We start from the raw sequence: 23,207 nt of genomic DNA, 5'->3' as shown, positions 1-23,207 counted from the left end.
CAAAACAACAATACATCCTCTTTTGGAAACAACACTGAGGTCAAATATCTTCACGATAGATGTGAAGTTTCCAGCTTAACAAGAGATTCTTACAGAAGGTTAACAGAAGAGGGATCCACCGGAAGAGGCACTGGTGGTTCCGGTAGATCTGGAATTTCACCTAATCATAGCTAATACCTCCCTTTGTTTCACAACAAATTGATTGATTTCTTTCAGTCTTGCAGATCTGGAATTTCACGGCAGGCTAAAAACAAGTTCCGGCGACTGAAGGTAAGCTCCGGCGGCTGAAGGTAAGTTCCGGCGATTGAATGCTAAAGACAAGTTCCATCTGGCTGATCTACCAGCATGAGTACGGGAGTCCAATTGTATCCAGATGATTCCAACCGACTGAATTTCAATCCAGCATCTTCTGATTTATCAATATCAGGCAATCACTGGAGTTTCAATCAGTAACAAATGCCCTTCACCGTGAAACAGAATTTCATGGTGATCAGAGATTCTGTTCAACACTACGGCAGGTCCAAAGATTTCAGGCAACTAAATTTTTTTCTGTAACCCAACGGTTCTTTATAACAGTTCAGAGCTCCGATTAGTACCAGAAATAAGCTTTGAAGAAGAATGATCGCCAGGAAAAACTGTAAATCGATCCAGATGAACGATCGAATTTCTGTAGAAATTTATTGAAATCCGGCGATAGATTTCAGATCAAGTTCCTGTAGAAATATTGAAATCCACCGATTGTTGAAACATTTTTTTTTTAATGTTTTAAATCTGATGTTTTATCAGGACTTCAGATCTAAGAAAACCAGAAACATTTTCACGGCTACAGAAGTTCTGAGTTTCAGCGACAATGTTTTGTTTTCTTTATTTTTATTATTTTATTTTGTAAAAAAAATTCGAAATACAGAAAATCAAATAGAAATGAAACAGACTTATGTATAAACTAAATCTATGAAACTATATAGCTATTGAAATGAAATTGAAAACACAATTTGAATTGAAAAGAAATTTTGCAGAAAAATTCAGATGCTAATGCTAATACGATGACTAATTAAAAATTGAAAACGAATTAGAAAAGGAGAAGAATAGGAAGAAGAAAAAGAGGAAGAAGAAGAAGAAGAATAAGAAGCACTTACCGAACTGGAAGGGTTAGAAGAGAGGTTGGAATACTCTCTCTTGCTTCAGCCGTTGTCGGAATACTCCACCGGAAAGAGGATGAGAAAAAGAGGGGAAAATAGGAAGAAGGAGAAGAAGAGGTAAGAAGAGGTGGAGAAGAAGGGGAAGAAGAGAGGGCTTAGGCAAAAGAGAGAAGACAAGCCTCTCTTCCCCCTACGTATGATATTTATAATTTTGAACTTTTCTCCATAAGTCCCTCTTCTTTGCAAAATTGCATTTCAAAAACCTCTCTTCAAAAAGTTATTTACAAAACAACTCAAAATGACTATGTTTTAGAAAATACAAAACTAAGTCTATTTTAACTCTAATTTTTTTATGATTTTCAAAAACTAAACTACTACAATTATGTCAAACACTAAAATAGGCATTAAAATGTAAAATAAAACTATTTTTCATGCATTTTCTATTTTTAAATCATTTTAGCACATTTACTCGAAACTAACATAAATTTGGGTTTTTAATTCATATTCTCATGAAATCATGCATATTTTTATATGAAAAATCCCTAAAATATATGCATGATCAGGTCTATTCTGGATTCTAGAATACTTTCCTTTCAAATCTTTAGACTCTTCTAACTTGCTGCTTTGACTGCCTCTGTTTTTGTTGTTGCTGGGTTTAGAACTGGTTGCCCTGTTGTGGTCTCCAATGATGCTCATAGGGATGGTGATTGATGACCCTTCTTTAACAGGAACTTTTCCGAAATTGGCTTCAGCTTTTGAACAACCGATAATATCTCAATCATCATTCTTTTGAACAACCGATATATGGCGGGATCAATCTCCTCCTTGATGGTCTGAGCTCCCTCTTTGACAGACTTTATGGAATCCATTTCTCACTCACTGTCTGCTGAAGTAGCGCGGTCTTTGATCTCGTCAGGATCACACAACTATGCCAATGCCCTCTGCAGAACCACATGGGATGTTTAGCATGATGGAAAAAAAAATTTTTGAAACCAACACTCTTGATGGAAAAACAAATGATGGAATTAGAAGGACATGTCAAAAATTTGGATAAAATTTGGAAGATATACTGGGAGATATGGAAAAGTTTTTGAAATTCGAAATTTCAAAAATTTGCAGGCAGGATTGGAATAAGGCTGGAAATCCGAGATCCAGTAGAACGAGAGAATGGAAAATCACCTGGAGTTTTGAAAGAAATTGGATATTTGAGAAAATCATCCAGGGTTTGAGAAAAGATCTCGTGGAAAATAAAGATATTTTGAAAAAGGCCTAATAAGTTGAGAAACATTGGGAAACATAAAGATTGAGAAAATAATACACATACAATCACATCTTGCACAAACATTTATGCACATTCAGCACTCCCTAAAAGGCTGACTCTAGATGCATCATTTTGAAAACAGCTGTAGGACCCTAATCCTAACTCTAGGTTCAGATCATCTTTGTCCAATCCAGTTATGCCGATATACCCGAATCGAAATCCGAGGTACGTGGCATAGAATTTCAACTCCGGTTCTAAGGTAAGGTTTTCCAACATCCTTGAGCGCCTACCGATATACTTCGGACTGTGGCCCGCGGTACGTGGTAGGGGGGTGTTAACCCAAATAGTTGGCCCAGTTGTGAGGCTCTGTCCCGAACTATGGTTCTGGAAGAGAGCCTAGCAACGTGAAGACCGGGTAAAGATAGGTAAGGGAGTTTTGAAAAAATGATCACATGCAAGAAATAGAAGGCTCTAAGTCCTAGAGAGATAAATTTTGAAAACTTTGAAGAAGCACACATTGTTAGCATTCAGATCCTAAATTGAGGAGAGTTGTATTTAGACCTAAGTCTATGTGAGCATGAAAATTTCTCCTCAATCTAGTCCTACCAAACCATGCCTAAGCTACATGCAATCAATGTCAGCTAGGTCAGAATCTAGGCTCCTAGGTTCGCATGATATCAAAAGTAAAGAGCTGACATTTTGTGAACACAATTTTGATAATTAAACTAAGTCAAGCACTACTTTGACCAGATGAGGACAGGTCCCATCACGGTCGCCAAACCTGTTATCGTCGCGAAATTTTTCCCCCGTCTTCCCTTCCTTGCGAAAGAGAAAAAGAGAGAAACGCTTTCGCGCTTCAAACTTGACCGGATTTTGGAAATTGTTTTGAAATACTCGCCTCCGTTTTGAAAATTGCGGGAAAATCCATGGGATGGGGCTCGACCTGTCGGTACGAGGTTCGACCGTTCCTGCCGCCTTTAACAGGGGTAATCGAACCAAGGACCAAAATTGTGCTTGACTTAGTTAAATCATCAAAATCATGTTCTATCCTAAATGCACAGAGAATTTAGGCATGTGCTATGAGATTTGAAAAATGCAACTTGGGAAAACATGATGTATGCTTGGAAAATATTTGAAGTTGAAAAGATTTCTCAGGAAAAGAGTAAATTTCTCAGGAAACTCAGATGAAAAGATTTGAAATCTTGAGAAAGTTTATAAAGACTTGGGAAAATCATGAATGATTGGAAGTCCTGAGAAAATGTGAGTAATTCTTAGGAAAAGTGTGAACATTTGAAGGGAAATGCTTGTCAAGAAAACTCCAGCTCTGAAAATTTTATTTGGAAAGAGGATTGAAAATTCATAGGAAAACTTTTGGAGTTGAAAAGCATTTCTTGGGAAAAGGTGAAAATCGATTTCTCAGGAAACTCAAATGAAAGGGGTTTTGAAATCACAAGAAAGTTCATAAAAGTGTGGAAAAATCAGAAATAGTTGAAAATCTTGGGAAAATATAAGTGATTCTTGAGAAAAAGGCGAACCTTTGAAAAGGGAAACACTTCTTAGGAAAACTTGGACTTTGAGAGTTTTCTTAGGAAAATGATGGAAATTCATAGGAAAGCTCATTGGAGAAGGAAATTCAAAACTTGGGAAATTGAAATCCTGGGAATTTTACCCTTGAAATACTTGGAAATCGATTTTGATCTTGGAAAAAGATTAGAAAACTCTTTTGAAGCTCTTAAGAAAATAACATTTTCCAGAAAAAACTATGGGGAAATTGACTTGGGAAAACCGATTTTGAAAGATTCTTAGAGTTTCTTGAGAAATCGATTTCTTGAGAATGAAATTTTCTTAAGAAAATCATAAGAAAACCAATGATTTCATGATGCAAATGATATGAATGAAAGAATGCACTTTGAAAGGTTTTCTAGGGAAATTTGTTGGAAAAATGTGTATTAGGTCGAAGTAAATTCTTCACATATTCTGACTGTGGCCATGAATATGTTCCGAGTTTAATTGATTTAATGCACAAGATTTTGAAAACATTGGAAATATGATGTGCATTTTCAAGATAGCCTAAGAGTGTAGGCTCAATGTGACTAGTAGAAAGATGATGGATCTGGGTCTCGTCCATATTTCGACTAGGGCCGTAAATATGGATTCCACCGAGTTCATCAACTCCCTAAGAGTTGGTGCACGTGCCATTCATGAACATCCATAGTGCTTTTGAAATAAAATGCATGAATCATATAAGCAGGATATTGCATAAATTCAAACTATATGATATGCATCCTAGTCTAAGCAGGAAATTAACTCTCTTATTCCAAAATTTACATTATTACATCACTAAATAAAGGAAATAAAAGAAATTTGCAGACTTCAGCTCCTTCTTTGGAATGTCCCTGCCAAACTTGAAATAAAGTTAGCTCAAATATGTGGGTTTTTCCAAGATTTTCCAATAATATTATGAAATTATTGGCCTTAATTGGATATAAACCCTATTCTCATGCTTCCTTGATATTTTGAAATGATGAAAATGCTAGAAATTCAGTAGGAAACAATTTGAAATTCGGAATTGAGGTTAAAATGACCAAAATACCCCTAAAATTAAAGTTACACCTTTAAAATCAGGGTTTTTTGAAGGAAAACTAGGTAAAATCGAGATTTCGAAATTCAAATTGAATCCAATGATGATAAAATGCAGTATGAGGCATGATGACATGCTGCTAAACCCATTATGACTGTAAAATCAGAATTTGACATTTTGAAATTTAGCCAAAATAGCGAATTTCGCTTGTTTTTCGCTTGGATCCAGGTCCTGCGGGATCCTGTTTGGGTATTGTGGCTAATCCGAACCTCAAATGGATTCCAAATTGCACCAAATTCGGTATGAAGCATCTACGTACTCTGATAAACAGCCTAGAATGCTAAAAATCACGAAATGATATGATTTAAATGCTACAATTCAAGGAAAGTCCTAAAATTGATGGATTTTGCCTATGGATCCGAACCAAATGCAATGCCTAATATGATAATGCAAAATTTACACCATGGAAACTTCTGATATTTTGCGGACTGCTAAAAGACCCAAAATGGTACATTTTTGGTTTTTATAGCCTCGGGATTTGAGCTATGGTGAGTTCAATAACAGAGATTTAGTTCTGACAGAGGTAAAAATCACACTAATCTGATGAAAAATGCTAACGAAATACAAAACGGCCATGGAAATTTATGAAATTAATCAAAATTATGCACGACATCTACATGAACAACTTTCATGTTTATGACTTCGGCATTTGATCAACGGAAACACAGATAAAAATATAACTATTTCTGCCTAAACTAACAGAACAGACAAATGTAGCAAAACAAGGGGCTGACAAGAAAAATCCGAATCAGGGGTCAACACTGTTCTAAAAATTACAAGCTTTTAGATTCAAACATAGGACATCTCGGACACTACTTTCACTTTTTACAGTTTTGGATTTGGAGCAACACACAAAGAGAAACCATAGCCCTAAGTCGATCCAAGATCTCAGAGGCCCAAATTAGGCTCTGACACGTGTCCCGAACTCTCGGATTAATGTCAGACATAAAAAAAATCCTAAAAATCTGAAAAAATCATATTAAAACCTAGACATTCTCCCGAGTTCATAACATCTTTTGGATCGAAAATCGGATCTCCCATAAGGGATATCTTGATTTTACAAGTCGGCAAATGATTTTCAAAACGTATCCCGGGTAACAAAACCCGACTTGCCATTTTGAATGTTTACCGCAGTAAACAAATTCAAATGGCTCCGAATTTTTGGCAAAATTTTAGGGACACCTAAGGTCGCATTACGTGATTTTTTGGGATTTTTAATAAAAAACAAATGCATGAAATGACGTGTGGACTGACTGACAAAAACAGAGACCTACTGAAAATAAGCAGTATTGAAATAAATGCTAAATTAATCCTAATTAATTCATGAAATATGCTAAATGAATGAAATAAAATGCAAATTAAACCTAGATAACTATATGAATGTTAAAAATCATCAAGGAAGCATAATTAAACATTTTTATATATGTCGTTTTATGAGAATAGCTCAATCCATCTCTCGGATGAGCTCTTTCTTCAAACGACTCCCGAATCGGATTATAGAATTACATGAAGGGGAAAAGAAGTGCACTTTGTTTCGTTACGCAGCGTAGGAGATCTTGAAAGGGGCAGCTATCACGAGCTTCCTTCGTCCTTCGCTCCGAGCTTCGGATGGTTCACCAAAATCGAGCTCTGTTGGAATCGGATTGGCCACGACACGAACCTTACTCCACCCTCTTCAATGCGCCAAAGGGGGCACGATTTTCAAGGTTCAAAATCAGATGTTAGGAAGGCTAGGTCAGATTCTCCAAGTTCACAAGAGCTATAAAAAAATGATCCCTTCAGGCTGGGCGTGAACCCTTGTTTTTATAAATTTTCTGAAAATTTTTTGAAATTCAAACATGCTCAATCTGAGCCCTCCATGTGGCGCCATCTCAGGGGGTGCCATCTGAGGGGTTTGAAATTCGAATTTGTCTTTTGCAAGGAGCCCTCAGGTGGCGCCACCTCAAAAGGTGTTTTAATTTTTGAGAAAAATAAAAAAAATGGAAATTTTGTGGGTGAGACACCTCAGCAGGGGGAATTTGGAATTTTTCAAAAGTTTGCTTGATTCTCTCTGCAGGAAACTCCCACAAGGCGCCACCTCAGAGGGTGCTCTCTTGGAGTTTGAATTTCAAATTCACTTTTTGTAGGGAGTCCTCAGGTGGCGCCACCTCATGGTGGGCTACCTTTATTAAAAATAAAAAATAAAAATGGAGCCAAGTGGAGTCCTGGAATGGCGCCACCTCAAAAGGTGTTTGACACATGTCAGAAGGTCAGAGCAGTGGGCTCAGAAGGCGCCACCTCAGAGGAATTTGAATTCTACCTTTTCTGGAGAAAGGAGATCTGGACATGTGGCGGACAAGTGTCAGCTGTCTGGAGAGGCTTTCTCAAATGGCGCCACCTCAGGGGGAAGTTTGAAATTCAAATGGAGGTTGGCCCTGGAGGAATGAAGGATGGACATGTGGCGCCACCTCAGGGTGGCTCCTACAATGCCATGTGGCAAGAGGGAGGAAAAGGAGGGAAAGGACATGTGGCGCCATCTCAGGCCATCTGGAAAAATCAGAGCTCAGGATTTTCGCCACCTAGTGCCTTGTTTGAATTTTGAATGGTTTGCTTTTTCTGAAGAAAGCCAGGAGTGACATGTGTCTCCTACTTTTCTGAAAGAGGTAGGGAGAAGACATGTGTCCTCTACTTTTTCTGAAAGAAGCAGAGAATGACACGTGGCAGAGGGGAGAGAAGGAGGGCCAAGCCATGTGGTGCCATCTCAGATAAGATGAAAAAGGTAGAAGTTCTAGATTTTCGCCACCTATGAGGAGTTTTGAACTTTTGAATTCTAGTTTTTCTGAAGAAAGCAGGAAATGACACATGGCACTTGCTTTTTCTGAGGAAATGAGAGTTTGCCACGTGTCCTCTGCAGGAGACACCCCAAATGGCGCCACCTCAGAGGAGACAAGCCTACCTTTTTGTAGGAATTTAGGAGTGACACATGTCTCCTACTTTTTTGAGAAAAGTAGGAAGAGACATGTGTCAGGCTACTTTTCTAGAAGGAAGGAGGGGTTGACACGTGTCCCCTGCAGGAGACACACTTCAAGTGGCGCCACCTCAGAGGAGACAAACTCCACTTTTTCTAGACAGGACAACCTATGACACTTGGCATCTCCTGGTAATCTTGGGAATGACACATGGCGCAGGATGGATAGGGTGACACATGGCAGATAATTGGGATGACATGTGGCGGCTTCTGAAAGTAGCCCCACACTGACACTTGGCGTGGAAATGGGAGGAGAGAGAAAGGACAAGTGGCACCAATCCGGGGGACAAGGCTCCTATATTTTTGGGTTTTTCAAAGTTCAGGTTTTTCAAAAGAAAAGTCTATGTGACACCACCTCAGTGTGGGTCCCACATTGCTTCTTTATTGAAATAGTAACAAGACAACAACCTCTTTTCGGAATTTTCATAAAAATTTGGACTAATTGGTAAAACAGAAATTTTTGGAAAGAGTTGGCCCCTGTAGGGCAATTTTGTAAAAGGAAGATATTTGAAATTGTCAAAAGGGCAAAATCTGAGATAAGGTGGCTGAAATCCATATTAAAACTATCCAGATCATTTTCTTGGGGAAATATTTTAAAATTCAGAGCCCTGGGGGTAAAATGGGAAGAACTGATAATTTTGAAGACCCAGGGTTTTGAAATCAATTTTGAAAAGAGTTGAAATTCTAATCTGGATTGAAAATTTTGAAATCAAGAGTTCTGGACCTCAAAATGACATGCTGTGCAGTGCAGTGATTTGAAATGCTCATGCAATGATATGCAATGTCATGTCTTATGAAATGCAATCTTGAATCAAGAATTGGAGATGTCTGTCTCCTGTCAGGCATAAAATTTTGAACATCTGAGTTAAAATTAGAGAAATTTTGAGAGTTGCAGATGAAATTTGAACTTTTGCAAGGTCCAGCTCAGAAAATGACCATTTTGCCCTCCAGCGATTTCAGAGGCTGGATGATGATGCTTGGTGAAGATGTAGGGGAGGTGAGTGAAAATTTGGGGTGTTTACACAATCCTTAGTAGATGGAACTTAGATGTAAGTTGAAACTTTTAATTCCATTTTCGAAAAGAAGAGTGGAAAACTTTGTGATCCTATGTAACTGAGAACAGATACAAGTTGAAATATTTGACTCTCATGTTATAAGGGTGAATGAAGGAAGACACTTTTATGTCTTAGTTGATATCTTTTGGTATGCATTGAAAAAGTATAGAAGATATTGACATTGCACAAGGCATAAAAGCAGACCACACGCAAGCTATATGAGAAAAATAAGTGCGCAAAAAGAAAAAACGTGAAAAGAAAAAAAGAGAGAAAAGAGCTTAAAAAGAAAGAAAAGTTCAATGCTTGGAAGTGTGATTGAGAAAACCTGTGCAGAAAACATATGAGTGAGGATAAGTAAATAATAATATGTTTTTATTGGATTTTCTAAGAATAAAACATAAATAATTGTGATATTTAGAAAAGTGAAAGAAATTCTTTTTCTGTGGTGGTATATAAAAGACTCTAATTATGTTTTGATTTAGAAATAACAGGAAATATTTGTGAAAATAAAGTCTTTAATTACCTACTGATTGTGAGGATGTGTAATATTATGCATACATGACAGAGATGTTTTTGGGTAGCATCACTGCAAACCCTCACGAGACCTTACTCGTCCACTGGGGTAACCCAGGGGTTGAAAGGGCTTGTTGCATGAGCTAAATGCAACCGTGATTCCTACGAAAGTGAGTTAGGTGATAGTTTGATTTCGTGCATTTTTTTAGTTTGCTCGAAGACTAGCAAAACATAAGCATGGGGGTATTTGATCATGCATATATTTTAGGGATATTTCATATAAAAATATGCATGATTTCATGAGAAAATGATTTAAAAACCCAATTTTATATTAGTTTCAAGTAAATGTGCTAAAATAATATAAGAATAGAAAATGCATGAAAAATAGTGTTATTTTACATTTTAATGCCTATTTTAGTGTTTGTCATAATTGTAGTTGTTTAGTTTTTGAAAATCATAAAAAAATTAGATTTAGAATAGACTTAGTTTTTGTATTTTCTAAAACATAGTCAATTTGAGTTGCTTTGTAAATAACTTTTTGAAGAGAGGTTTTGAAATGGAATTCTTTGAAATAAGATGGACTTATGGAAAAACTTTCAAAATTATAAATACCATACGTAGGGGGAAGAGAGGCTTGTCTTCTCTTTTATGCTTTTGCCTTCTCTTCTAACCCTTCCCCTTCACCTTGTTTCTTTCCTCCTTCTTCTCCTTCTCCCTTGATCTCTCTTCTTTCTCAATCCGGTGGAGGCATCCAGCTACGGTAATGGCATATAGGAGGATTCCAACTCTTTTCTAATCCCTCCGGATTGCACGAGATTGGAGCAGAAGAGACTACGTGACACGAAGTACGAAGATAGAAGATTTTTACTTTTCAGTTTAGACTTAGAATTTTAATTGGGTTTGTAAATATTGCACTTTACGCCCTCTGCGAAGGGTATTCATTTGTTGTAATAGTTAGTTGTGATTACTTTTCTTGAACATTTTACATTTCAATAATTCGGCAATAAAGATTAGTTTAGATTTGTGTGTTTGAATATGATATATTCCCGTTCCCTGAGTTCGACCCGGTCTCATCCACTAGTGAGAACCGGTTTTTATTATTTGATGTCTGGTTTTCACATGTTTTTCATATAAAAATCTTTTCAAAATTACAACGATTTAAAAGAAGACATCAATCATCTTCAGGAGCCCATCCCGAATGGATGTTTTGGTTATATAATCGATACTTAACAGAGAGATGAATGTCTCAACTGTCGAGCCCCGGTGAGGTAGGTGAGTAAATCTAACAGGTGTTGAAGATATTGTCATCAATTCAGAAATTCTGATAATCGGCTATCTGTGGCAAAACAATGAGGATGTTATTACAGATTTTTTTTAAATCTCAACACTTATGAAGGATTTCCTGATTTTATTTTCAAGATTGACTCTTTGTGCTAGATCTTGTTTAAATAACCTCGCATCTCATACATCAGCCTTATGAATTTTTATCCACGCTTGTGCAGCATTTCATATATACACTGAACATATGTCACTATTGCACATATCCACTATGTGCTACTACTGTTGCACATATCCATTATCACTAAGCATACACAGCACATATCCATTATCCATTATCCACTAAGCATGTCTTTCTTTCTTCATAATAGCTAATTCCCACAGTTGTTATATCTACACACACAGCACTTACCACAACCCCTCTACACCATGTTATCACTCTTCTTCCTCACCCCTTTACAGCACATCACGAAACCTCTGCTACAACATCCATTCTGCCATTCTGTTGCTCCTGCTGCAAAAGGGAGTATTCATCTCCATATCCTCCACCCGCACTAACCATATGTGCACAACCTGCTATCTTCACAGCTACAGGGCACCCTTTAGCCTTGTACTTTATTTTGGCATCCTATAGTTGAGGCACCTCACTTACAGTTGCCTCTGCTCCACCTACCCAACCTGTTTATTCTCATGAATACCATCCTAAGTATATCTACCTGCTGTGCATACATGGGCAGCATACCATTTTTGCTATCACCTCCATAGTAAAACCCATTTCTCCATATCAGGCCTTGCACCCATACCAGTGTGTAACATGCTTATCTACTGATTCAGATCTCAATCTTTTGGTTTAGCATCTGCTAGTTGGTTTGTCATCAAGTTTTTAGTTTGTGAGGAAGTATAGGATGCTATGATTCAGGGTGTCTTGATAAATCCAAAAGGTAAGGATGGATATATTGTATAGTTTCCTGACAAGCCAAGAAGCTGGGGTAGATAAATTCCTTGGTATCATTTGCCTTGTCATCAGTCCCTCGCTGGCTACATGCATTTGCCTTGTCATATTTGCATAGCATATCATACAGGCACTTTAGATATTCATCATTTAAATGCATATGCCCTCTTATTCATGAGACAGTAAAATTTCCATCAACTTGAAACACAGGCATGAATACCCCATCATTTTTCTTATATCTCTTATCATATGTATTTTTTTTTTTTATGCTGACTCTGTCCTTGCAGGAGAATACATGAAACTATGTCATTTCCTTCCTTAAAATTAGAAAGTGTAACTTCAATTTCAGTTTCATTGTAATAGCTAGATCATAAATGAAAAACTTTACATTTCTTGCTTTAGGTAGAATGAATGAGCATCATAGAATACCATGAATTGTTTATTCCATGCATTTTTTTTTCTGTATTTCTCAAAATCCCCACAATGGTGAAACACAAATGGCACGTGCACCATTTCGTAAGAGGTAAGTTAATTCTAAGTTGACGATTTACATCAACGGCCATAGTCGGGGTGTGAACAAAACTTAGAATTCTTATCTTTTACGAAATAACATTGGATCCACACTGGATCCACTTTCAAAATCCATCATATTTTCTCAAAATATTCTTTTCTTTTATCAGAATTTAACTTAGGATTAACTCAAAATATATACCAATGGCCATAGTCAGGGTATATTGAGGGTTGATTTCATTTTAAATTCTATAAAAGCACTAAAAATGTATTTTATTCTTCTTTTTGAATTTAAATATAGATTATCATATAATACATTCAATGACCATAGTCAAGGATGTATTATATTTTCAATCTTATTTTAATTCATTTAAAGAATGAAATAGCTTTTCAAAGTCCAATTTCAAACTTATTCAAATTCATTCATCATATAGGGTAGAATTGCATCATATTTTTCAAAATTCTTTCAAAAACCCAAGTGATTTCGAATATCTTTTCTATTTTCCAAATCTATCTCAATTTCAAAGTCCAATTTGACTTTGAAATTTCAAAATCATTTCATATTCAAACTTCAAAATTCCAAACACAATTCAAAACTCAACTTCAAAGTTCAATTTAACTTTGAAGTTTCTAAATTCATCTTCTGATTCTAAAATCCAGTTTTTCTTCAAAGTTTTTCAAAGTTGAGATTGACTTTGAATCTCAAAAACCCAAACCTTCTCAAGTTCAAATCTGGATCTTCAAAACCCAGATCATCTTTAAAAGTCCTATTTTGGACTTCTCAAAACCCAAATCCAAAATCAAATCCTAGTCTCAACTTGGATTCAGATTTCCAAGTATAGGACCCCATTCCACTTTGGATCTCCAATCACGGATCCAAATTCCATTTAGGATTTAAATCCTTATTCTACTCTGGATCTCCCATCACAGATCCAAATTCCATTTAGGATTCAAATCCTTATTCTACTCTGGATCTCCCATCACAGATCCAAATTCCATTTAGGGTCTAAACCCTTATTTCACTTTGGATCTCCAATCATAGATCCAAATTTCATTTAGGATCCAGATCCTCATTCTACCATTGGATCTCAGATTCAGATTCAAATTCAATTCTTAGGATCCAGAATCCAACCCTACTTTGGGTCTCAGATTCAGATCCAAATTCCAATTCTTAGGATCCAGAATCCAACCCTACTTTGGGTCTCAGATTCAGATCCAAAATCCAACTCTTAAAGATCCAGATCCTCATGCTACCTTGGATCTCAGATTCAGATCCAAAAATTCCATTCTAGAATCCAGAACCCAATCCTACATTGGATCTCAGACTTCAGATCCAAACTTATCTTAGGATCCAGAATTCATTCCCATTCTTGATCTCAGATTCAGATCCACAACCCTATCTTGGATCTCAGATTTCATCTCTTGAATCCAATGCCATTCAAAATTCCAAATCCAAATCCCACTTTAAATTACCAATTCCATTTCATTCCAGATTTCAAATCAAGTTCTCATCTTAAAATTCAAAACTCAAACTCTGTTCAGAATCCAGATCTTGGATTCGGATATCATCTTGAAAATTCCAACTTTTGCAAATCCCATTTCTCAATTCCTTTAGATCTCCCACATTTCCTTCTAAATTCAAAAACTTCAAAATTGGAATTCAATTCCATTCCAGATATTCATCCAAATTCAAACCCTTAAATTTAAAAGTCTATTTGTGACTTTGAAAATTTCCTTCTCTTTTTATCTCAAAACTTTAAAATTAATTTCCAAATTCCAGATTTATCCTCCCAAGCTCTTGATTATTCTAAAAACTTAGAACTTTAATCTTAAGTTCTAAGTTAGGAATCATTTCTTCACTTTATCAATTTCACTTGGAAATTCTTCAAAACTTTTTCAAAAAGAGCATACATCTTTGCATTTGCACAAGCATGATTCATTGTGCATTTAGACTTAGGATAAAAACTTAGATAAATTCTTTGCAAAACAAAAGGCATAGATTTGACCCTTGGTTCGATTACCCCTGGTAAAGGTGCCAGGAACGGTCGAACCTCGTACCGATGAGCGGATCCCGTCTCCCAGTGTTCCCGCAAATATTTCAAAAACGGAGGCGAGTTATTTCAAATATTTTTTTAAAAATTAAGGTCAAGTGAGACCCGCAAAAGAGTTCCTCTTCTCTTCTCTTCTCTTCTCTTCTCTTCTCTTCTTTCTTTTCTCTTCTCTCTTTCTTTCCGTTCTTTTATCTTTTCTCCCTTCAAAAAGGAGGAAAATAAGAGGTTGGAAAGGAAAAGAGAAGGAAGAGAGAGAACATTATGAGAGGAAAAATTTTGCGATGATCACATTCAACTACCAGAAATTTGGTCAAGAGCCTCAGTTCTGTTTAATCCAACTCAATAATAGAAGATATCACGTGTGCTTCTCAAAAGTAGATAAGACCACCATAAGAGACACCAAAATGCAATTTATGAATTGGAGAACCAGACAAACACATATAATTGGGCTAAAATACACATGTGAAGAATCATATACCACGCATGATAAATACAGGAGATGAGAAAGGAAAGAGAGAGGAAAAGAATGAAAAGAGAAAGAAAAGAAAAAAAGGGGGGGTACCTGCTGCTGCGTTATTTATTCAAGTGATGAAAGAAGCAGAGAATATGCAATTATAACACTATGTTGCAGGTAACAGAAGAGGTTGTTGTACCACAAGTGCAGAGAGATCATATACAGCAGGGTGTTTGGTGACCTTTTTGGGTTTTATGCTGCTTTCTCAGCAATCAAGCTTATCACCTGGACCAACGGGCTCTGTTCCAGCTTCTAAGGTGAAAGTCTTTGCTTTGTACCGTGATTTACTGAAGTTCTGAGGCCTCTGGAAGCAATCAAATGGTGGATTCAACCGTGGCTTTACAGGCTATTGTCGGATTTGGTTGGGCTCCATGGCTTCTTGAATCATAGCCAATCCTCAGCCACAGATGTAACCGATTGGTGATTGGAGATCCGATGGATGGCGTTGCAGAAAAAGAGGAGGGGGTCAGGCTGAGCTTGACGGCGCCCTGCTGTGAGGGGAGGATCCTTCGGAATAAAAAACCAGGAGGAAGAAGAAATGTCGAAAAGGAGCAAGGAAGAGGAGGAGTCAGGGAAGCTTCGGTCGATCGTCTCCCCCTTAGCCTTCCCCTGTGGTGGTTTATATAGCAAATGGAGGAAGGATCTGGAAGGCGATGGGGATTGATGGAAGGAGGTTGGAGATGAACGGAACAGGGAAAAAAAAGGGCGAAGGTTGTTGAGAATGAAGGGTTGAGGGAGGTCGTTGGGGATCGGATGGCTGAAGGATGAAGGATGCACATGGGGGTGGTCGGCCATGGAGGGAGAGAGGCGAAAGTGAGGGGGGGCGAGAGAGGAAGGCGAGTTAGGGTTTTCAAAAATCCTAACTCGACCTTTAAACCTTAAAAGTTAGTTTTTCCAAAAAAAGGCCTCCTTTTCAGGTTTTTCTAAAAGGATGGTTAAAGGTGAGTTTTTCAGCAAAAATCTTCAAAAACCATGTAGTTTTTCCTAATTAATTATTTTTTTTTTGTTTTTTGCATGATTTTTCCATTTTTTGTATTTTTGGAACATAATCTAAGTTTTTTACATGAAAACAAAGATTAAACGCTAATTTTTTTTTGTATTTTTCTGAGAAATATTTACAAAAGTATTTTTCTGAGGATTTCAGACCATTTCGGGGAAATTTCTTCAGAAGAATGGGTTTGGATCCAAGTTTTGAGAAAACATTCGAGTTTTAAACCTCGATTTGAGGACTATAATACGATGGATCCAAACAGATACCAGACGAAGTGTCTGAGCTTTTCAAAAAGTTATTTTTGATAATTTTGAAAATTTGATTTAAAATTGGATAATGAAGCTCAGATTTGGATTTTGATGTAGATCTGGATCCGAAATTGAGTCAGATATGTAAAATGAATTTTAATTTCAACAAAATTTGAGAAAAAAATGGAATTTAGATTTAAAATCGACTCAATTATCCCAAGGATGGGGGAAAAGGACAAAAAGGGGGTATTTACAACATTTTGAAAAATTTGGGGTGTTCACACCATACAGATAATAAAGCATGCATTCTTACCTGTTTAATAGAATTTCCTTGAGTGACAGCACATAGTATATGAACCATTTAAGATTTAGAGAACCGTTTCTTGTTTAATCTATCAATTCGTGGTTGATGAAACTTCTTGCTCTACTGGAATAATTGTGAAGAACTGCCAGACTCTTCAGGTACTTGCTGCCAAACGATGAATACCCTGAAAACATACCAACATTTTGTCATGAATGAGAAAAATCGTAAAAAAAAATGCTCTTGCTTTAACCTGAAACCCATATTTCACTAGGTAAAAGTCCCATGGAGGTCTCTTGATATTGTGCAGCAAACGAGATTATCAACACTAACAGTCAAGCCTTCGATGACACCAAGGTGAGATCTGAATTGTTTTAGCAAAACTCTTTGCCAGCAGGCTTCTTCTTTCAAAGTTTCAAATATCCATCAACACTTCCAGTTATGAAAATTTCCACTGGACTCTAACATACTTAAATCATGCGAACGAATCGACTTCAACTATCTCACGACTTTGGACAGTTATTACCAGTCTCTCGAATTGCTGATTGCAGACAATGTACATATATGCTTCTTAAAGGTTTGATACACAAGTCACTGATGTTGGTTTTACTAACCACATCCATTATGATAGGATTGAGTCCAGCAACAGCATCTCCTGCTCAGTGGCTTACCTGGATGTCTAGAGAACCATTATTTTGGGCAGTTGTTTCACTCAGAGTTTCAATCACCCATCACAAGAAAACCTTGGCAAAACACGACTGACGCTGTGCCATGACCTCTTTATTCTGAACCAGAACCTACAATTTATGAATCTAACATTTTCAACGCATCTTACCAACTCTGATCTGGGCTTGGGAGACAGATAATTCTCAGGATCTCACGGTTACCCTGTATATATAGTACCACTTTGATTAAAATCAACACTGAAAGGTAAAAATATTGATTCAAATCTTAAAACAGATATTGAATGTCAGTGTATCATTAATGTATAAACTATCAAACACTCAATAACCAACAAATGAGGATGTGCTCTTAAGGTGCCAAATAAAACTTAGCCTGGTGGTTAGCCAATGCAAATCGCATTGCCAAGATGTGAACTGGAAGAGTTCCCTGGTTGTTGCCTCCAATGTTGCTTTGAAATCCAAAATTTCGAGAGATGATTTAGGGCATTTATAGCAAACCACATATGAATCCCTTTTAACTCAACGTAGCAGGCGTGTCGTGAGAGGTATACAACTTCAATGCCTAAAACACAGGCTTGACAATGTCAGAAACACTATAAGACCCCACTTCTGATGTCAGTTCAATTTGATCAAAGCTATTCAAAAGGATACGCAAGCATAGGGTCTATGCCTAACATCACCACTTATAATTCTACTGAGGTCGCACTTGAAATGGGTATAACCCATTCTGAGTTGAGTACAGTGTATCTTGGTAGATTAATCTTAACTGCTTAAAACACAGGAGGTTGGTTCTCTGAAGTGTAGCAAGTCACCAACACGGCATCAACATGGGTCAATTAGCATAAATAGATCAAAACCAAGATTAGGGAATTGAAGAGAAATCTCAACACAGCATGGTAGCAATTGGCTTCATTCCAGGCAGTCAGGAAAACATAATTCAGATTGTATTCAAAAGCTCAGAGTACCATGATGTTTACACCAGGAAGATATCTTAGACATACCTTTGAATTTTCATTTGATAGCAACAGCAGATAACCGATTGAACCACAACCCATTGTCACAAAATACACATATCTATGAGGAGAGTGTACCCAGTAATGCAATATTTAGCTAGTCCCTCGAAAAACGAAAGAAGCAAGATATAGCAGTGTTTTGCTCCCGTAGACACACCTAACTTGTGCCCTGTCAGACTGCTAAAGGAAAATGCCTACCCTTTTGGGTTGACATATATACAGAGGAAATGTGGTCAGCGAGGAAATGGATCAAGTAGTAAAGATGATTTCAGCAGCTTGAAAGGTTACCCAAAGAGCCTTCATTGCATTTCTGGCATAAACTGTTAAACATGAAACGTCGATTTCAAGAAAATAAATAAATAAATCCAACATATAACAGGAGACCATTTAATGTTTTGAAAAGACTATGCAATATTTATATGAAAACCAATTTCTTGATTCCGATACAATACCTGCAATTTCATCCATATAACCAATCAATGGTAAGTAAGGTCTTAGCAATAGAACCATGCACGAAATTGATAAAAATAATGGAAATGGAAGGGGCATAGAGATTCAAAATCTAACATAATTTGCATAACAAATCAATTAACAGATTCATGAGCATAAATCACAAACTTTCCCTCTTACAATCTAATGGTTGTGGGAGACATGATTTCGCTTTGATCTTAATCATCAGAGTGAACGTGTCTCTGCCCTACAGATTTTGGAAGCGTGAAGGTACATTATTTTGGGTGCCGATTCTGGAAATCTAAAGTCTCATGTTTCCAACCTTCAGAATAGTTTTCAATGGCTATGGAGCACTCCAAGACAAATGTTATAAGGGAGTCAAGCTTTGATTTCCAGGGTGAATAGATTCTTGGTGATGAAGGCTGTGAAAGCACGGGACACAGCAGTGATTCTTACAAGACCAACATCCAGCAAGGCACGAAATGGCTTCCTGCTCTCAGCAAGCTTAACAGAGAAATCCTCCCCAAGGGCCTTCAACTGTATGGTCCATTTATTCAGATATTTCCCAATGATGGCTGAAGATCGTGCAGATATATCTCAATCATGAAAATGGATCGATGGTGTAGACAAGCTATCGATAGATCAAGCAAAAGAGCCAGGCTAACGGGTCGAATAAAAATGGTGAGCAGATGGACTACTGGAGACCAGGAATACATCAATGAAAGCTATAAGTAATGTACAAAGGTTCATGTATCCAGGGTATACAAATGCGTAGATCATATCAGAACATGGAACAACATACAGGATCCTGGCAACCATAAGAACACACCACGCCACCCCTACTTTGCTGCAAAATAAGAGAATCTCCAAAGCCTAGTACGCAGGAAAACTTAAACAATAAGTGAACTCAGGAACAATACTTGTTATGCGAGATAACTTACTTCCTAAGCAGGATTTTTATGATGGCCACAGACATATCGAAAGAATTGGCTATTGCTGATAAACAGATATTTCTTGTCCCATCACAGCGCAAACCATGACCAGCAGAAACGATGATACTTTGTATTCTATGCAAAACTACAGGAACCTTCAATTCTTCTGCTAATTCTCAGGGTTGTGTTATTTTACCCATATCCACGCCATGAGATCCTTTCTAGTGATCTTTGTTACCCCTTTCTTTTAACTTGATAGTTTCATAAGGCGCCATTTTCTCCTTCAACTTTGCTTCAGTAACCTTTTACTATCATTCCAAGCAGAAAAATACGATCTCAAGAAATCGAGGGCATGGTGCTTAATTGTGGCCTTGATCATCCCATCAAAATGCTTCTGAATGTCGGCTGTGTGACACAAACTAAGCAACTCATCGTTTATACTCAAGATGCCAGATGATACAGAACAACTGAGAATAATGTAATCATACGATCGGAGGGAAAGTCCAGTAGACAAATGACATTAGTGGGTGAATCAACAAAGATATCAAGATGTTAACATTAATCGACCATATACAATGCAGTACATGAAATAAAACAAAGAATCTAAACATAAATCGGACGTTTAGAAGGGGCATAACATTCAGAAATGGGAGTAAGGAATCATATATAGCAAGCCACTAAAAATAAAACTAAAGTTAGACAAACATTCAAGAGTCTGCAAAATTTGTAAAGGGATTTCCAAAACAGATATTGGAATGTTTGCATTCCGTTGCTATTGCACGAGGAGGCATTGGGATTGCTACAGACAACCCAATACCCCTCCCTGGTGCGTTTAATGGGGGTTAAAACTGAAGGAACTGAAGGATATATAAAAAAAAATGAAATAGGATTAATACATCGAAGTTCAGGGGAGAACGAATAGATCGACCATCAGCATGTGAGGAAGGATATAAAAAAAAGGAAATCTACAGAAACAACCGCTAGAAATCAAGGTGCAGATGAGAAATCATTTCAAGATTGAAAAATCCGACTATAAACAATGTGTTAAAACTAGTGAAAATCAAGGAAAAATCGTGAGTAAATGATAAAAGAGAGAAAGGAAGATGAACGACAACTTATCTTTGTTTTGCAGGTTTATGAAAGAGGGAATAGGGGGATTCTCTTCTTCCTTCTTGCGTGGAATCCCTGCGGTTACAGAGGTAACCGACCTTTATCTGTTACTTGGGGGGGGGGAAGACCAGGGGGAATAGGAAGGTGAAGAAGTGGCTCCTGGAGAAGCAGAAAGGAAAGCGATGAAGACGGATCCATGCATGAATGTTATCATCGCAAAATTTTTACTTTTGCGAGTCAAACTGACCTTTGAAATAGTTTTTGAAAATAACTCGCCTCCGTTTTTAAAATGCGGGAAAATTCCGTAGAATGGGACTCGCCTGTCGGTACGAGGTTCAACCGTTCCTGCCACCTTTAACAGGGGTAATTGAACCAAGGATCAGTCTTATGCTCTACTCTATTCAACTTGTCTAAATCATATTCTAATTTCTAAATGCACATAGAATCAGGCATGTGCTATGAATTTTCAGAAAAATGCACATTTGAAAACATGATGTTTGCTTTGAATGATTGAAATATAAAATGTAAATCTTGGAAAATCGTGAATTGGGATTTCAAATATACTTCTGAAAGAAATCGATTTTGAGGAATCCTTGACATTTGGTGAAAATCGATTATGAGAGACTTGGTTTCTCTGAATTCAAACTTGGAAATTGAAATTCTAACTTAGAAAATTTGAATTTGGAACTTGGGAAATACTTGAAATATCCTTTGAAATTCAATGTCTTTGGGAAAATCGATTTTGCTATAAGACTTAGGAGATTTTGAGAAAATGAACTTCTTTGAATTGAGATTGGAATTGGCAAATGCATGAAATGAATGAATATGGATTTAAGAAATTGAGAAATACTTTTTGTATTTTTGAGACATGCAGTGCATTTTTGAAGTTAGCCTAAGAGTGTAGGCTGAATGTGGCTAATGTGAAGATCATAAATCTAAGTATCATTCGTATTCTGACTATGGCCATAAATACAAATTTTACCAAGTTTATAAACTTCATAGAAGCTAGTGCATGTGCCATTCGTGTAGACCATGGTGAATTTGTAAAAATATGCATGAATCATCATCCATCACACATTAAAATTATAAAAATAAACTATATGCAATGCAACCTAAGCTAAGCAGGAAATGTAAATTCTTATTCCAAAGTTTAATTACAAATTACATCACTATTGAAATTTAAATACATGAAAAATAAAGTCTTCAATGTACCTGCAAAACTAGAAAACTTGGTTAATGAATATATGTTGGCTTTTCTAGATTTATCCAACAATATCAGGAAATTGCTGGATTTTGCTAGATATAAGCCTTTTTGCCATGATTTCCTTAAATCAAAATGATAAAGTATGAAATAAAATTGAATAAATAAGGAAGATAAAATATGAAATTTCGAAATTGGGGTCCAAATGACCAAAATACCCCTAATAACAAGACTATGGCCTTGAAATTAGGGTTTTTAGAAAGATATTTTGATAAAATGCAAGTTTTGAAATTTGAATGTAATAAACTAAGCTAAATATGATGTGACATGCTTAAAAATATGAAAATTAGGGTTAGGGATTTCGAAATTTAGGTCAAATGACCAAATTGCCCCCTATAGCAAGACTATGGCCTTGAAATCAGGGTTTTTAGAAATAGATTTTGGTAAAAACTTAGGTTTTATGCACTAAATGAAATCAAATGAGCACAAAATTAAACCTAAAGCATCCTAATATTATTATGAACATGATTAAATCCTAAAAATATATGCTCATGCACGAAAATCCAATAATATCACAAAAACTGTGATTTTAGCAGTGTTTTTGGATCTTTCAGGAACCCGGTTTTGCAATTTGCTTAATTCAGCCATCAAATGGATTCCAAAATCCATAAAAATTGGTACCTGTACTTGTTATAACCCTAATGTCGAATTGAAATTATAAAAATAATTTTTTGACATTAAATTAATCCGAAAATTGCATTAAACCCTAAAATATGCTATTTTTGACCTAATTCACCAACCAGTCTCCGTCCAAGACCTGAACCAGGGGTCAAATCTCCATGGAAATTTATGAAATTTTACAGAGACTAACTAGAAAGAAAAACAGAGATTTCCCAATTTACATATCAGAAAAATATCTACGGTTAGGGAGAAACCTTTCCGGAAATCTGAGCTAAAATATATTACTTTTAACAGGGATTAAAACAGCTATTCCAGATTGAAAATACAGACATAAATAGCAATTCTAAACAAACATCTCTGAAATTTTAGTGGTTAACAGTAGACAGAAAAATAACAATACTCACGTTTTACAGATCATGAATCGGATCTGTGGTTTGGGATTTATGACTAACACAAGTCTGATTAGGGTTTTGGTAAACCCTAACGAGTTTTAAATTTAAAAACAGGTTCTCTGAAAGGGGGAAAATACTAAACAGTAATCAAAAAATCCGAAAATTTCACAGAAGACATATCTATTCAATGTGAATCCATATCACTTTACAGATCTAAAATCGGATATAAGATGAGAGAAATATCATAACAGCAAGTTACCTTCTTGATTTTAACCACGATTTTA

The sequence above is a fragment of the Nuphar pumila genome, chromosome 16 (genome assembly GCF_984573655.1).
Source record: "Nuphar pumila chromosome 16, dmNupPumi1.hap1.1, whole genome shotgun sequence".
Lineage (NCBI taxonomy): Eukaryota > Viridiplantae > Streptophyta > Magnoliopsida > Nymphaeales > Nymphaeaceae > Nuphar > Nuphar pumila.
Note: the sequence above shows the minus strand (reverse complement) of the source record.